We start from the raw sequence: 15,872 nt of genomic DNA, 5'->3' as shown, positions 1-15,872 counted from the left end.
TTTTCTTTTTATTATTTTAGTACTAGGGATTGATTTCAGGAATGCTTAACCATTGAGCCACATTCTCAGCCCTTTTTTATATTTTAATTTTGAGACAGGGTCTTGCTAAGTTCCTAATTTGAACTTGGAATCCTTCTGCCTCAGCCTCCTAAGCCATTGGGATTACAGATGTGCACCATCACACCCAGCTCTTTGGTCAGTTTAAATTGAGTTCTTTTTATTATTGTATTGTATGAGTTCTTACTGTATTCTGCATCCTGGACCCTTATCAAATATATTATTTGCAGATAACCATGAGAAAGAAGAGCATGAATCTTAAAAATGTAAAATATTCTGATATTAATTTAGGTGGGTTGAAAGTATAGTTTAAAAAACTAGTTTGCCTATGAATTTACTATTAGTAGAAGTAAAAAATATCCCAAATTCCTTAGTTATAGGCAATCACTGAGTCCATTTCTAATCCCTATCTGCCCTCAGTTACCATTTAGTTAATCCCTAACAGGGAATTAATTCACTGAGTTAGGGCTTTCACCTCTCAATGTTCTTACATTATCTCATGCATGAGCTTTTGGGGTATACCTAATATCTAAATCATAAAGTGTGTATCCCAAATTCCCATAATAGGAAGTTATATCTTGGAGCAGACCCAAGGACAACGCCACAAGTAGGTGCTGTGTAGCCCAGTATGAGTGGATACACATGCTCTAGATAAGTGTTCTATTACATGAAGATGCCTGAAGCAAGTGCTTGGTTTGCTTGTTTTGTCTTGAGTGTGCTGCGGAGGAGGAACTTTCAAACCAGACTTGGCCTATTTTTGAGGATCTTGAAAAAATAGAAATTCTTCTTTTAGAGGTATGTGAATTAAGAGTGCTTTTTGCTTCAAGGAATAAATGGCCTAAATAACAGCAGTTTCAGAAATAAAGGATAAAGACATTTAATAATCTCATGTACCCAAACATCTGGAGGAAGCAGCTTGTTAATAACTTCAAATATGTCTTTTGCATCTTTCTGTTCTGTTGTCCTTAGAATGTTGGCTTGTCATGTTTAGAAGATGGTACTTCTTATTCTAGGCATCATTTTACCATTTAGACAAGAAGAAGAAAGAAAGGAGTTGACATGTGCACCTGTATTTAGCAGATATTGTTGGAATCAAACCACCAATAAGTGTAGGCAATGAGTCATATCATGGAATTTAATAGTTAGTGAATAATAATGTATAATCTGGGCTCTTCAGCAAATCCTGCAGATCCAAATATTAGACTTTTTAAAGTTTCTACCTTATAACATGCCTTACTGCACAGAGCAGGGGCTTTCTCCAATCCCCACACACTCAAAATTCTGCCTTGATCTTCCTGGTAATTCTGGGAATTATCCTCTTTATTTATGCTTATTATATAATATATTTAGAATAACATTTTATTTAACAGTGTATTTTTTTACTAAAATTCTCTGTTCTAAAATCCCTTTTAAGATATAATTTCTATGGATGGTAGCAAAGATTTTAACTTCTGTGTACTTCATTTTTCCCTCTATTTTCTAAAAATGGCTATAATATAAAATATCATAAGATTGTGAAAGAATAAAATAAATTCATGCATTTAAAGAGCTTAGGACAGTGCCTGGTACATAATTCTTGCTCTGTTAATATTGGCTATTGCTCTCTCCTCTCTCTATATATATATATTGATTATATCTACTATAATAGATATAATCAATTATATCTATTGATTCGGTAATGTGGCTGAAAAGTGCAGTTATTGGAAATGTGGATGTATAAATACCTTATATCTAGATGACAGAAGGGAAGAGACTGTTAGGGCCAGAGAAGGAGTGAGGAACTGTAGTTTGCATGTAGTTTGTCTACAAGAATGGCCATTATTCAATTTCTCCACATATGTATATATTTATTTCTCCCATTCTCTCTCTCTCTCTATATATATATTTTTTTTTCTCCATATCTATATCTATATATATATGCATGCCGTTGCATGATCAAGAGATAAGTCTATTTCTACCTTGAATTTGGGCTGGCCAAGAGTGCAGTGAAAGTGATGTTCTGGAAATTCCAAGGAAGATCATAACAAACTTTTGAGGATACTATTGGGTCGTTTGGAATTTCTCTGAAGTTGCCATTATGTAATAAAGCTCTTGCTAGCTATGTAGTAAGACCATGTAGAGGGAGAGTGAAGTGGACAAGCCCCTGGACATTCTAGCCATTCCAACTGAGAAACCAGGTGAGTAAGAAGTCATCTTGCATAGTCAAGCCTCAGCACTCACCATATGAAAAAGAGTGAAGACCGCTGAGACAGGCTCCAATCTATCCACCTCATTCATCTTCCACCATTTATACCACTCCATATGAGGCCTCAGGTTTGGTGGAGTAGATGTCAGTTATTCTCACTTTTCCCCAACCCATTGTCTCATACAAAAAAGTCTGAGCCTAAGACATTTTTTTTTCATGCAACTGAACTTTAGGGTGGTTTGTTATACATCAGCATACAGTGGAAATCAACCATTTAGTTTGCAGAAATTAGGAAAACTTTAAATTTTTTAACGTTATGATAAAAAATGATCATAATAATGACAATGATAGGCATATTTTATTAAAAATATAGTATTTCTCAGGTTTTCTGATTTCTAAATTTACTTCTGCATTTGAATTGTGTATGTTAGATAAATTCCCTTCTAACCAGACTCATTTGTTTCTCTCCCTACCACCCAAACATGAAAAGTCTTGTAAAACATGTCAAGGATTTTAGACTTTATCTTAAAAGCAGTGAGAAATAGTTGAAGGAAGCCGAACATGTTGCTGATGTTATCATTTTAGAACATTTAGACATTTGGGCTGCAGTGGGGAGAAATGCTATGGTCTAGAAGTCTTTAAGTGATGGGTTTGGTACTAGGATGGAGAGAACAGAGATGAGAAAAGGGAATAGAGTTGACAGACAGAGGTGGGTAAGAACTGAAAAGATTGTACCCAGGGCAAATGGATGGATGGATTTGAGGTTACCCTCTAAGTTTTTATTCACATGGTCCTGGAAAAGTCACATGCTCTGTTCCATCTGACCTGACTTGGGCAATTACATATAATTTAATTTCTCTTAATATCATTTTAAGAGGTAAATTTAACTTCAGTTTATTTGGAAACAGGAAAGGGAGAAACCTTGATTCTTTCCCATTTATCCAAAACAGAGCTTAACTGTTGTGGGAGGGGGTGGGAGGAGGTGTTTGTTTATAGGTTCATATTCTTGCCTGGATATATGGTGACAGCTGTGATGATTAGTGTCCCTTGCAACAGAAAAGGAAGATACGAATAGTTCAACTCCTGGGTGAAATCAGAGTAATGGAGGGGGAAGCTTGTTGAAACTTTGTGTTTTGGGGAGGGAATGGTGATTGTGAAATTCGGGGTAGGGTGGTGGGAGGCTCCTTTCCTCAACCACGAATTTGTTCCCATCCTCATGGCCTACACTACAGTATGTAGCTAGGATTAATAGCCTTTGAGTTAGTTTCAAGCCATGAATTCCCCAAAATGGTACTTTGATAGTTTTCCTTGTTTGATTCAGAGGTACGTGGATTAAGTTGCATTTGATCTTGAATTTTTCTAACTTAATATTACTGCTTATAGTTTCAGTTGACATTAACATAATACTTTTTATGTGCTAGGCACTATTCTAAACACTCTTCATGTATTAATTTAACTACCATATAAAACCTTATGAGGCAAATGCTATCATTATCCCCATTTACACGCAAGAAAACTGAAAGCCAAGAAGCTTCATAACTTACCTGAGATCACTAGAAAGTGGTGGAACTTAAAATTTCAAGTAGTAAATAAAAGTGGAAATGGATACTATTTAGTTTCTAGAATGAAATACAATATTATGTATATGTATAATATATTATTTATTCTGATATTAGTATCATTTTATCATTTTACAAATGAGGAGACTTTGGGAGGTTTAAGTGTCTCCTAGTAAGTAGAAGAGTCCCTCTTTTAATTGAGGTCTGTCTGACTATATAACCATAGGCTTGACTATCATTTAATACCTAAATAGCTTTTGGGAATTTGAATGGCCAGTGGTCTCTGCTGCTTCCTACAGATATTTCCAAATACTATCAGGATCTCTTGGGAATAAAACAACTTTGCCTGAAGCCCAAAGATGAGATCAAAAGCCAATATCACTTTTCAATTGTGCAATTATAGCACTTCTTGTGTGGTTTTACAACTCACTCCAGACTGCATTTATTACTATCATCACTTGTTCCAAATACAGGCCATGGAACAAGTAGTTTGCTTTGTGAAATATGGGATAGCATGAGCAATCTTTTGGTTTTCTAATGTGGAGGTAGAGGATGCCAGCCATAACTTCCAATGTTTCCATTAAGATATATTATTAGTGCTTGCATTCATATAGTTGAATCCATAAATTTACAGGAAATTATAGTAATTTTCTTCATCCCAGTAGTCAAAAGTTTTAAAGTAGGAAAGCAAATTGACTTTCATGTAATTTTCTTAGTTCATTTATGCCAGGGAAGCTTTTACTATGTGAGGTATTCTGAGTGTAGCTCAGAGGCAAATGAATCTTTCACTTTAAGTGGTATGAAACATCTGGGAGTTAGTTCTTACCTGTTAAATTAATAGTTCATAGAACTCCAGTTTTGCAGAGTTTGTACTAAATTTAGGACAGAATGAAAGTTCTTTTCCCTAAAGGACCAAAACCTTTGCTGCTAGACCAAGATTTATTTTGATAAAGATTGCAATTTGCTCATTGGTTTAATTAACTTATTCTCATTCTATTTTACTTTGAGATGTTGTCTTTATGGGATTCAATGAATGTTTTTTTAACAAAGAGATGGTGCAAGCAAGAACTAGTTATTAGCTCACATCACAGATAGTTGATGTAGTTATTATGCTGTCAGGCTGAAGTGACATGAAATGATGAGGCAATTTTTCAAGAGTATTTGTCAGATGGAAAAAATTGTATTGTGTTCCATATAAGCACTTTTGTTTATAGCAATAACTTCACATTTTAGTGTTCAAAACAAACAGTAAACATGAAATTTTCTATTAAACAATTGTTATAATGAGTACCCTATTAAACATTTTCTGTGGAGAATTGCAAGCCCAAACAAAACTGTTCTCTTTTGTTCTAAATAGAGCACTGTTTCCCAAATGGGGGTCTAACTTGCACAAAATAGAATTAATTGATCCCTTTTCTCATCCTAAGCCTTTAAGGATGAAGGAAGACCCAAAACCAGTACAAAGTAATCACTCACTGAATATTAATTGCATATGAAGATAGGATGAGTTTATATTAATTTTTTTCTGTTAGCCTATTTTTAAGCTTACTATCAATCAAAGCCCCTCAAATTTTACCTGGCACTGCCAAGTCACACCGACCCTGTATTTGTAAATTTTTTCTTACATTTATATTTAGTTAACTTCTTCTTGATGCATATTTGGCTTATCTTCTTGGCTTATGGCTTTTTAGTTTTGATTTTGTCAACATTGTCATCTGAAAATTTTTTGGCTATAGTTTTATCCGAGTCATTAACAATAAGCAAGGCAGACAAGATGGTGGCAGCACAGAGCAGGAGAAATGGTGGTGGCAGAAGCATTAGTGGGACTGGTCATGGCCCCAGCTGCAGGACAGGTAGCATCCGCAGTAGCTTCTTAGATAAATGGGAAATTGACAGTAAGCCTGTAAAAATTGACAAATGGGATGGATCAGCTGTGAAAACTCTCTGGATGATTCTGCCCCAAAGGAGAAGAGCGTCTTTCTGTTGGCTCACAGGAAGGATCCTACTGGAATGGATCCTGATGATATTTCAACTGTCCTCCAGTCTCAAAAGGCTTAATGACAAATATACCCTGAAGCTGACTTTCATCAGTGGGAGAATAAAGCAGCAGCAGGAAGCTGAATTCACCAAGTCCATCACCAAGTTTTTGACCACAGAGGGACACTGGTTCTGGATGCACACGAGCCTGAAATATCCAGGGTCCTTGACAGTCTTGCCACAGAAAGAAAAATAAAATAGCGAAGTCTAAAAGCAGACCTCTTTCTGCTGGACCATGCTGAATTACTGGATGGGTGGGGAAAGAAAAAGAACTTAAAATGAGTAAAGTAAGAAATGTCCAAAATGTTCCTTTTTTGTCCTGAAATTTTAGTCCTTTCTGGAAAAATAGGATTTTCTAGCACAGATATGAGAATCTGTAGCTCCTAGGTCTAGCTGTAGTTTCCTTGGTCTGCTGATTGTGTTGTGTTACTAATTGTGTTGCGTTACTTGCTTTGGAAAAGCATTCTTGCGTTTTTTTTTTTTTTTTTACTATTACAAGACTTTTTTCTTCTGTACTTAGTAGTTCTTTCTATAGTATAGCTTTGTGCCATGAAGCATTTGAAGACTTCAATGCTTCAATAACTTTGAAAAATTAACTTCTATAACTTTGAAAAATTGTTAACCTAATGCTGACTTTGTGTTAATTCCTATTTCAATAATTGTTTCCCTGAAGAATTCTGGATACAACTTCTTGCGTATTACAGCTTCCAGCTTCCTTCACACACCATTTTTTTTGTGTGGGTGACTTGGGGGAAAAAAAAAAACAACAACAGCCAGAAAACAAAAATATAGCTTTTAAATTTGCTTAAAACAGACGAGCCTGTTACATTTTATGTTCTTAACCAATTGAAGAAGCCAGTGACATTTTTATTTTTATATTGTCTGTTTTCCACTAGTATATCTCTGTTGGTTTGTTTGTGCTTTAGTAACTGCCATTTTCTAATTTTTTTTTTCAATCAAAGGAAAAAAAATGTAAAACACACACACACACAAAAAAAAAAAAAAGAAAGAAAAGGTATAATAATTAGATAGCACCAGAGACAGAATCAAAAGTAGCTGGAAAAAAAAAAGTAGCTGGACTAATTCTGGTACTATGTAGCTGTGTACTTAACTTTAGCATTAAAGTACAATTCTCTAACTTAAAAAGACTATTTTGAAGAGAAAATGGTATATTAGAAGAAGTATGTACTTTCAAGTTGCTTCATAGCTCAAGATTCAAGCAGCAGGCATATTGCTGAGGGAATCCACTGGAATTCAGTACTGGGCAGTAAAATAATCATAGAGACAGAAATCCAGAATCTTTGAACATAGAACAAGAAAGACATTTGAGACTCACCAGCTTTGCTGGTGGCAGTAGTGTCAGCACTGCCAGTTCACTCCAGAGGGGATTTTTAATATGGGCAGAAAGAGAGAAAAGCATTGCAGATAAATTTGTCACAAGAGAACCTGTGGGGGCAGTGAGGGTGGCTGATCTTAACTGACTCAGAGACAGTGGGACAAGCTGATGACTAAAAAGGCTCATAGTCTCTCAGTGGGTGAGCAGAGAGTTTCATGGGGAACTATTTGCAAGTGGTCACAGGGCAGCTTGCAGTGGTGGGAGATTGGGAGTTCATAGAGGGCTTTGCCAGCTTGTCCCAGAAGATGCCTGTCATGGGGTCCAAGAGTGTGACTAGGCTAGCATGACTGCAATAGATAGAGAGAGGACTGAACCCAGGGTGATCCAGGCAGAAAATAATGAGGCTCTCAAGTTCCCTTTATCTCTGGTCACTCATACAATCAGTTGGGGAAAGGCCAGAAATTGGTCAGACAGACATGCCCGCACTCTTTATGCCCTGAAAATTTGAAGGTTAATCCATACTGGCATATTTTAGAATATTCAAGAAAAGAAATAATTACTTTTAATACCAACCTTTTAAATTTCATGAAGATTTTGGTAGGAATAATGGTATATACTATAAGCATTGACAAAACTGAAAATTTCTTTCTATGAAATATAAAATGCTCAGTATCTAAATCCAAGTTGGGTGTGGTATATCAGTGTTAACTTTGGATGTTTTGTGTTTTTATATTTATGTTGCAGGGTTCAAGATGCAAATATAAAATTTAATATTTGTCATGCTTTTACAAAAGTAAATCCTAAATTATTAAGCTTTGTCCATATGTACTTATACTTTTGAAATTACTTGTCATATATTAAAAATTCCCTTAACCCCTCCCCCCCAAAAAATATTGTAAAGCTCCCAAGTCGAAGAGGTTCTCTGGAAGAGCAATGAAGTAAATGAAAATTAAGATCCAAGCAAATTCAGGAAACAAACCAAAATGGCAAGAAATAACAAAACATCTACCCATAATAACACTGAATTTAAATGTTCTCAATAAAGAATAGGTTGTCAGAATGGATTAAATAACAAGATACAACTATATGTTGTTTGTAAGAAACTCATCTCATAGGCAAAGGCATCCACAGGCTGAAAGTAAAAGGATGGAAAAAATATTTCATGCAAATTATTCTATGCAAAAGGAGTCTGAAAACAAACAAGACAAAGCCAATTTATATTGTCTGTTTTCCACTAGTATGACAAAGCCAATTTCAAGCAAAAATTAATCAGAATTAAAAAAATAAATAAATAAAGTTATGAAGTACTAGTAAAAGGATTAATCCAACAAAATATGATAGTAAATATTTATGCCCCAAATGTCAGTGTGTGCACCCAATCATATGAAACAAATAATTATTGACATTAATTCTCAGACAGACCCCAATAAAACAATAGTGAGTGATTCAACATACCCCTTTCACCAACAGACAGGTCATCCAGATAAAAATTTAACAAAAATACTTCCGACCTAAATAATGCTATAAATCAAATGGATCTAATAGACATCTACAGAATATTTCATCCTAAAATAGCAGAATTCACTTTCTTCTCAGCAGTTCATGGAACCTTTTCCAAAATACACCATGTCAAAATACACAATGTCTGTCTTAACAATTAAAAAAATGATATAATCATGTGCATCTTATTAGATCATAATAGAATAAAATCAGAAATCAAATAACTTATAGAAAGCACATAAACACATGGAGATTGAATAATACTCTTTTAAATGAGGAATGGGACATAGAACACATGAAAGAAGAAATAATAAATTCTTAGAAACAAATGAGAACAGTGATATAACATTAAAAATTTCTAGGCAGTATGAAGGCAGTTCTAAGTGGAAAGTTTATAACATCGAGAGCCTACATTACAAAAATGAAAACAAAAGACAAAATAAAAAATAAAACAAAATAAAAAATAAAACAAAATAAAATAAAAACCAGAAAGATCCCAAATAAATAATGCTATGCCTCAAGGCCCTAGAAAAGGAAGAAAAAACTAATTTCAAAATCAATAGAAGATGGGAAATAATTAAGATCATAGCCAGAATTAATGAAATTAAGAATTTAAAAAACGGAAAGAATCAATATAACAAAAAGTTGATTCTTTGTAAAGAAAAACAAGATTGACAAACCATTAGCCAAACTACAAAATAAAAAGAGGGAAGACCCAAATTAACAAAATAATTTGAAAAAGGAGGTGGTATCACTGGCACTTCTGAAATCCAGAGGCTCATTAGAAACTATTTTGAAAAGTTATCTTCCAGTAAACTAGAAAATCTAGAAGAAATTAAGAAATTTCTAGACACGACGACTTGCCCAAATTGAATCATGAAGATATAGAAAACACAAGTAGACCAATATCAAGAAATGAGATTGAAGCATAAATTAAAAGCATTTCAACAAAGAAAAACCCAGGACTAGGTTGATTTTCAAATGAGTTCTACCAGACCTGTGAAGAAGTGTTAATGCCAGTCTTCCTCAAATTATTCCATGAAATAGAAAGGGAGAGAACACTCCCAAATTCTGTGAAGCCATTATCACCTTGTTACCAAAACCAGACAAAGACACATAATGGATTGAAAATTACAGACCAATATCTCTGATGGCCACAAATGTAAAGACCCTTAATAAAATTATTAAATGCATTCAAAAATACATTAAGAAGATAGTACTTCCAGTCATAATGGTGCATGCCTATAATCCCAGCAGCTTGGGAGGCTGAGGCAGGAGGATCACAAGTTCAAAGCCAGCTCATAGTCAAGTGGGTTTCATCCCAGGGATACAAGGTTGGTTCAATATATGCAAATCATTATAGGTAATTCATTACACAGATAGAATTAAGGACAAGACTCACATGATCATTTTAATAGATGTAAAAGAAAAAAGAAAAAGCCTTTAACAAAATCTAGAACCCACCCATGTTAAAAATGCTGGAGAAACTAGAGATAGAAGAAATTTACCCAAACATTATAAAGGCTACATAATACAGTCCAAAGCCAATATATTGGATGGAGAAAAACTGAAAACATTTCCTCTAAAAACAGGAACAGGACAAGAATGTCCATACTCACCACTCCTATTCAATATAGTTCTCAAAACTAGTCAGAGCAATCAGGCAAGAGAAGGAAATTAAATGAATTAAAGCAGGAAAAGAAGAAGCCAAAATATGTCTGATGATGACATGATTCTATATATAGAAGTCCCAATAAATGCCACCAGAAGACTTCTTGAGCTGATAACTTAATCAAAGTAGCAGGATACAAGATCAACATTCATAAGTCAATAGCTTTCCTATACTCCAATAATGAACCTGCTGAGAAAGAAATCAGTAAAACTATCCTGTTCACAATAACTTTAAAAAAATGCTTGGAAATAAATATAATTAAGCAGGTGACAGACCACTACAATGAAAACTATAGAACATGGGAGAAAAAAATTGAAGAAGACCTTAAATGGAAACACCTCCCAGGTTCTTGTATAGGCAGAACTAATATTGTCAAAATGGCCATTCACCAACATGTTATATAGGTTCAGTGCAATCCTCTTGAAAATACCAATGGCATTCTTCACAGAACTAGGAAAAAACAGCCCTAAAATTCATTTGCAAGAATAAAAGACATAGAATAGCCAAAGCAAAACCGAGCAAAAAAAGTGACACTGGAGGAATCATAATACCCGATCTCAAATTATACTACAGAGTTTTAGTAACAAGGACAGTATGGTTTTTGCATCAAAATAGATATGAAGATCAATGGAATAGAATAGAAGACATAGAGACAAACTCATAGTTACAGTCATCTGATTCTTGACCAATGCACCAAAAATACATGTTGGAGAAAAGATAGCCTTTTAAACAAATGATTCTGAGAATACTTGACACTCATATATAGAAGAATTAAACTAGATCCCTATCTTATACCCTGAACAAAAGTCAAATCAAAGTGGATCAAAGACCTAGGAATTAGACCAGAAACTCTGCAACTGTTAAAAGAAAACATAGGGTCAACACTCCAATATATTATCACAAGCATTAATTTCCTTAACAGGACTCCTAAAACTCAAGAAATAAAACCAAGATTCAATAAGTGTGATGGAATCATATTAAAAGCTTACACACAGCAAAGGAAATGATTTATAGCATGAAGCTTATAGAATGGGAGAGTATCATTGACAGCTACACCTCTGATGTGGGGTTAATATCCAGAATATATTAAAAAACTCAAAAAAATTAATTCCAAAATAATAACAACCACCACCAAATCAATAAATAAGCAAAAGAATAAAACAGACATTTAAAAGGAGACATACAAATGACCAACAAATATAAGAAAATGTACAACATCACTAGCAATCAGGGAAATGCAAATAGAAACTACATTGAGATTTCATCTCATTCCAGTTAGAATGGCAATCATCAATAATACAAACAATAATAAATGTTGGTGAGGATGTGGGAAGAAAAATACATTCATACATTATTGGTGGAACTCAAATTAGCACAAGCACTCTGGAAAGCAGTATGGAGATTCCTCAAAAGACTAAATAAAGAGTGAAACACCTTATGACCCAGCTATCCAACTCCTTGACATTTATCCAAAATAAAGTAAACCCAGCATACTATATTAATATAGTTGCATCGATGTTTATAACAGCATTATTCACAATTGCCAAGACATGTAAGCAGTTCAGGTGCCTGTTAACAGATGAATGGATAAATAAGATGTGATATATATATATATATATATATATATATATATATATATATATATATATATTTGGTGGAGTTTTACCTAGCCATAAAGAAGGATGAAATTATGACATTTGCCAGTAAATCAATGAAATGGAGAACATCATGCTAACTAAAATAAGCCAGACTCAGAAAGTCAGGGGTTAGATGATTTCTTTCATATGTGGAATATCAGCAAAGTAAGAAAAAGAAGAAGATGAAAGAAGAGGAAGAGAAGAAGAAGAAAAATATGGAGGAGGAAGAGGAGAAGTTGGATCTCATGAAAACAGAGGTGACATCAGTGTAGTATAAGGGGCTTGAGGGGGAGGGAAGAGGGGCAGGAAAAGAGGGGAACTGTGGAATGAAATAGAAAAAAATGCTATGTACATATGATATACCACAATGAATTCTACCTGTCTATATATTTATAAATCACCAATTAAAAAAATAAATAGAGGGCTGGGGCTGTAGCTCAGTGGCAGAGCACTTGCATGAGGCACTGGGTTCGATCCTCAGTACCACATAAAAATAAACAAAATAAGGTACTATGTCCATATACAACTAATAAATAAATAAATATAAAGGAGACCAATAGAGTAGAGGAAAAGAAATGGGGGAGGGAGGCAGAGAGGGAAAGAGGAAGCACTGGGAACTGAAATGGAGCAAATTATTTTCCATGCCTGTATGATCATGTCAAAATGAACCCCACTATTATGTGTAATTACAATGCCCTAATAAAAACTTTAAAAAGACAGATTTATATGGCAAAATGCCAATGGATTGCCTTGTAACAGAAAGTTTATTATCACAATGTTGTCATTGTGTTGACCTGTTGGAATTCTATTATCAAGATACCCAAGACTCCAATTTGATAATCAGAAAGTTGATTGGTGAAAATGATCTTGGAAAATACAAAAGGAATATTTTCATCCTTTTGTATTTTCCATATAGATTTAGCAGGAAATCTCAGTTTAGTAATGAACTGTGTTTCAAATGTGAACCTGTGATCCTTTGTTTAGAATTTGTAGTATTTTTTTCCCCTGCAGGAACAATGTTTCCATGATGATGAAATTCTCAGGCAATGCCATAAAAAGCTTATTTGAGCTTTCATGTGGATAAAAAAGTGTGCTTTTGAGCAAAAACCTAGGGGAAATTGTAGCTATGTCAAAACTAATAATTAAAACAAAACATTGATTGAAAAGTAGTCCTTAAATACTACTTTTTATAATATTACAAGATTTCTTCCAATTTCAGTTTCTTTTGTGTTAACCTGTGCCCTATGTGCTTTCAACCCTTTATCTCCATCTTCTTGGGGCACTGGGCATCCTTATTAAGTGGCATTTGCCACAGAGCACTGTACTTATTGACTTCCTTTTTCTGTCTTTTCTGGATAAATTCTCTGTCTGTAAACTACAACTTGCTAACCTAATAGATGGCTTGAGATACTAAAAATGTCAAAGCTCTCAGAGGGTGTAAATTTGAGCAGGGTGCAAGGGGAAGACCTCTGGAAGACCAACTCAAAGATTCATCTTCAGTAAGGGACATTTATAGAAAAGAGCATGGTAGGCTACTCTTTGTTGGAATATAGCAAATGATGTTTCTTAACAGTTACTGTGGAGGTTAGATCACTGGAACAAATCCTAAACCCATTAAATCTCATCATAAATGGTTTATACAGTTAATTAGGAGGTCTAATTCCTTTCAGAGGGAGACCTTAAATAGCATTACAAAATGTCTGTGTTGAACCAGTTTGTGAAGAGTTTTTCTGTGACAGAGATAATAGGGTCTTATATCTATAAATAATCCTGATTGAAAAAGTAAGTTTTTCATAATATTTTTGTTAAAGAGCCCAGATTTAACTTCCCAATTTTGGAGATCACAGGTGTATGTTTATTAGGATAGTACTGAGAGAGAATTTGTGAGTGTGTGTGTGTGTGTGTGCCTGCACACACACACACACACACACATACACACATACATTCCACCCTGTCAGTCTATGGATGCAAGATCAGAAAAACTGTACCCTTGAGCACTGTGATCAGTTATGATAAAGCAGGTATTGCAGAAGCATGTTTAAACAAAACAAGGAAGAATACAAGTACTAACAACATTTTATTTCGAGTTAGTAAGGTCTAGTTCAAAACTATGGAGAACAAAAATCCTGCAAAACAGTAAAATTGTGTGGAAATTCATTTTGTCTTAGTAAAATGATATAACAGCCATGTATCCAGAGCAACAGAAGGAGGAGATTCATGAGAGGAGTTATGTAATATGGATGGATTTTAATGTCATGAATCTGGTTTGTTTTGAAAACAGGTCCCTTTTGAAATATTTATTTATTCTATTAAAATACATTTAATGTCATCTTCATAAATTAATACCATATTTTATATGAAATCTTGATTTGTGCCAATCTAAAGTTTAATAAAAATAAGACTTTTCAGGAATGTAGACCCTGGAGTGAAAATGGATTACTATTTTAATCTCATCCAGGACATTGATTATGCTTAATTTGTCTGCATAGAAGACAACTAAGGATTTTTTGTTGTTGGATGAATCCATATTGGATAAAAGAGAATATATATTCTGCCATTTTTTTTTACTCTCTTAAGGGGTAATCAGTATGATACTGCCTGAAGTCACAATCTTTGGATGAATGAATCAATGAAAGAAATTATTGACTACCATTTGTGAGTCCAGGATACTGAGCTTACAGAGGTTGTCCAATTACTATCACCACATTTTCCTTGTTTTTATTAACTAAATCTTCATCATCCTTGCTTTGGGTGCCATGTAATTTCACAATTACATTAAAATTTTGTCTCTTCTTAACACATCACTAACAAATATTGTATTTTCCAAGATACTTTATTATTCCACTTTTCTACTTTTTAATAGCTTAATGATAGATGTTAAAATGATTATAAGAAATATATTAATATTAAGGTGAGGTGATATGATTAGAGTTGTGTTTTATGATTTCATATTTTTCTATAACTAGTATGCATTATTTTTTACATAAAATATATTCCACTTAAAGTTTATGTAGTTTCTTCTAAATTCCTGAGTTTTCTCTCATACAGAGAAAAATACACAACCTCTAAACCCCGTGTTCACAGTTCACTCTGATTAAAATCCTGTGGGCAGTATCTTTCTTAGCACATAAAATTTTTGAACAAAATCATTTTTTCTTTGTTAAGGTTTGAGGTACTTGTCTAACTCTATTCTACTTCCTAAGTGTAGTTATAAGCTAAAAAAATAAGGTATATACTTAACTTCTATATACTTTGTTCAGAGAACTACCTGATATCTTTTTCTTTTGCACAACTTTTATTTAAATAAAAAAATTATATGTATATATGTGTGTATCTCTCTCTCTCGCTCTCTCTCTCTCTCTCTATATGTGTGTGTGTGTGTGTGTGTGTGTGTGTGTGTGTGTGTATGAAGATTTCTGCTTGATGGTAGAACGTAAAAAGTTGTAATATGCCATTCTCTCCATTTAAAAGTCAGGAAAAATAGATAAACTGGAAAAATCACAGCTTTTAAAAACTCATCAGAAAGAGAAAGACACAAAGAAAACTCAGTGTATTAAACTTATGAATACTCAAGTTCCAGGATCATTCTCTTCCCTCCAGGACACAGTTGATCAGCTCTGCATGTGACAATTTAATGCTGTAGCAGTATAAGAAGGATTTTGGCAGATACTCTTTGATGCCTCATGCTCTCATGAAGTCTTTCCAATAGTCTTTCTTAGTGAGTGTCAAGCTCAGGAGTAGAAGGCATGTGTGTTACTGGCCTCTTAAAACCTAACACAATTGAAGGGTTGTTATGTGAGGCAGAAACAGATACAATAATTTGGCTTTCTGATTAGATTTTTTTTCTTCTGGGGAGATGACATCTTATCTTATAACTGATAAGAACATT

Source organism: Marmota flaviventris, chromosome 15 (genome assembly GCF_047511675.1).
Source record: "Marmota flaviventris isolate mMarFla1 chromosome 15, mMarFla1.hap1, whole genome shotgun sequence".
In the NCBI taxonomy this organism is placed as follows: Eukaryota; Metazoa; Chordata; class Mammalia; order Rodentia; family Sciuridae; genus Marmota; species Marmota flaviventris.
Note: the sequence above shows the minus strand (reverse complement) of the source record.